Genomic DNA, 2,812 nt, shown 5'->3' with positions numbered 1-2,812 from the left:
TATTCCGGCTTGTGCATGTGTAACAAGATCTCGACCAATGCGGCTGTTCATTGATGAAGCAAAGCGATATATGACGTAAACGGGTGCCCGTTTACATTACCTCGATGAAAGCATGGTTTCGGGAGTGTTTCAAACTTGTACTGTAGTAGGTGATGTAGTAAAATACTATAGCAGGTACTGTTCACAGCCGGTCGAAGGAGTTGACCAGAGAAACCACACGGGCGTGTGGAAATTCCACACGCCTGTGCGTTAATTCCACAGGCCCATGTGGAATATCCACAGGGGCGTGTGGATTCCTGATTCTAACCCTTTAAAAGCCTATTTCAGCCCCGATTTCAGCATTTTTTTCTCCATCTTTTCCCCAACTTGAGAGAGGGCTGCGGCTAGGGTTTTGAGATGTATTGGCTAGGAATTGGGAGAGGTTCTATGGCTTCGACATCGTCCTCCATTTGGAAGAAGGCTAGTGGGAGCGCTTTTGTCTGCATTGATCCAGCAAGGTGTATCCTAAGCCGGACAAAGGGACCATTGAACGAGTAGAGAACTCTATACAAGACCATTGTCATGACTATTGAGTTCCAATCTTCAATGCATTGATTATATGAATACTCCCTTAAAGTGACATTAGGGTTGAGAGTTATTGTTGGTAACCCTTGTGAGTGAGTGACACACCACGAGAGTTAGACAAATCTAGATTGGAGAGGATTGAGAGGGTGAGTCGAGAGGTAGCGGAGCATCCCCTTTTCCCTCCGGTGTGATTTATTCTACCTCCAATTCCTTGATTTCTTTGCGGTCATAGTAGAGTGAATGGGCTAAGGGATTACCTTCCGCTGGGGCTTTATTGCGAGTGCAATGGAGTGAAGCGTTTAAGTGATTTTAACATCTAGGGCTTAATTGTGGCTAGGGACCTTCCGCCTGGACCAAAGTGTTAGGTCTATATATGGGAAGAGGATTTATCACTTGGAATGCCTAGAACTCATTGTGATTCCATGGGAGTACAATATTGAGAGATTGTTCAATTTCTCCTCCAGGACATGTATAGAATTAGGCATGGTTGACCTTAGATTTGGGACCATGTATTAAAGGATCTCCACGACTCATTAATGCATTAGTTAGGAAGCATAATAGAGGGGTTTTGCACTTGAAATGATTGTCCTAAGTGGATCAATATCCGAGTACACCATTTATATCGATTGCCTTACCTTTCCATTACTTGTTCTCTCTCTCTTGTCTCCTTTACTTTTGTTTGCATTACATCTTGTCACACAAATCACTATTTATATTTCACTTAGTTAAGAAACAATTTAAGTATTCTTACTCCCTACTCCCTGTGGATACGATACCCACTTACCTGGGATTTTATTAGTTTGACAAACCCGTGCTCTTACAGGACACACGCAAGGGGCGTTGTCAAGTTTTTGGCACCGTTGCCGGGCAGAAGGCATTTAGAGATACTTTGCACTTTGTTTTCTTAGCTATTCATTTATTCATTCTATTTCACATCTTCTTTTCTATCATCGTTCTGATTTGTTTTCTTTCTTTTTGTGCAGCTTCAGGTTCATGACCCGAGGGAACCCCTCAATATTGATTGAAAGAGACCCCGCGCTCGAACGTACACTTAGAAGAAAAGGGAAAGAACCTGTGCAAGAACAGTCTAATCTTGCTAATTTGGAAGTTGAAGGGTCGGATAATATGGCTGAACAAAATGAGCAACAGAGGATATTATCGATTATGCCAGACCTTCAGTATTGGGGACACAATCGAGTATTGTGCGTCCCCCGATTATAGCTCAGAACTTCAAGCTGAAGCCGGCATTCATCCACATGTTGCAGCAATCCGCACAGTTCAATGGTTTGGCCGATGAGGATCCAAACAGTCATATAGAGAACTTTCTCGAGGTGTGTGATATGCTCAAGATAAACGAGGTGACAGATGATGCCATCAAGTTGAGAGCCTTCCCGTTTTCCTTAAAGGGAAGAGTGAAGCAGTGGCTACACTCATTACCTAGAGCATCAATTACCACATGGGAGGAGATGGTAGAAGCTTTTCTTGCCCGTTATTTCCCTCCCAGAAATCTGCAAAGCTTAGAAATGAGATCTCATCCTTTGTACAGTTAGAATTAGAGTCTCTATTTGAGATGTGGGAAAGGTTCAAGGAGCTCCTTAGAAAGTGCCCGCAACATGAATTCCCGGAGTGAATGATTGTTCAGACCTTTTACAACGGGTTGAATCCGAGCACAAGGCAACTCTTGGATGCGACAGCAGGAGGTACCCTAGGTGGCAAGACACCCGGTGAGCCCTGTCAGCTAATTGAAGAAATGGGGTTAAATAGCTACCAATGGAATGCTAGGAAGAAGAAGAAGGTGGCCGGGCTTCATGAGATAGAATCCATATGGCAACACCCACAATCTGAGTTGGAAGAATCATCCCAATTTCTTGTTGAGTAACCATGCTCCACAAAAGGCCATGGGGCCAGCAGTTTTTCAACAACAACAAGCCCCAAACATGGAGAACCGAGTTTCTAGTTTGGAGACCCGAATGACCGATTAGACGAAGGCCTTGACTAGATTTGTGCAATCATCGGATACAAGGTTTCAATCAGTTGAGGCTACACTTCACAACCACACCACTTCTTTGCACAACCTTGAGAATCAAGTGGGGCAAATTGTGAAGTCTCTATCGGAGAGACCACAAGGAAGCTTGCCAAGCAATATCGAGACCAATCCTAGAGAGCATGTGAAGAAAATCACTTTGAGAAGTAGTCATGAGGTTGAAGGCAGGTTTCCGAGTGAGAAGCCCAATGAACATGCATCCGA

At 44.0% G+C, this 2,812-nt stretch overlaps 1 non-coding gene across 1 annotated transcript; it reads right to left on the bottom strand.

The window, feature by feature from the left end:
* Positions 1–2,077: 2,077 nt before the first annotated feature.
* Positions 2,078–2,184, bottom strand: LOC120283044. The gene has a single exon (XR_005543048.1). It is a non-coding gene; the product is annotated as a small nucleolar RNA R71 (small nucleolar RNA).
* Between the last annotated feature and the right edge of the window lie 628 nt (positions 2,185–2,812).

Source organism: Dioscorea cayenensis, chromosome 18 (genome assembly GCF_009730915.1).
Source record: "Dioscorea cayenensis subsp. rotundata cultivar TDr96_F1 chromosome 18, TDr96_F1_v2_PseudoChromosome.rev07_lg8_w22 25.fasta, whole genome shotgun sequence".
In the NCBI taxonomy this organism is placed as follows: Eukaryota; Viridiplantae; Streptophyta; class Magnoliopsida; order Dioscoreales; family Dioscoreaceae; genus Dioscorea; species Dioscorea cayenensis.
This window is presented reverse-complemented; position numbering and strand designations above follow the sequence as displayed.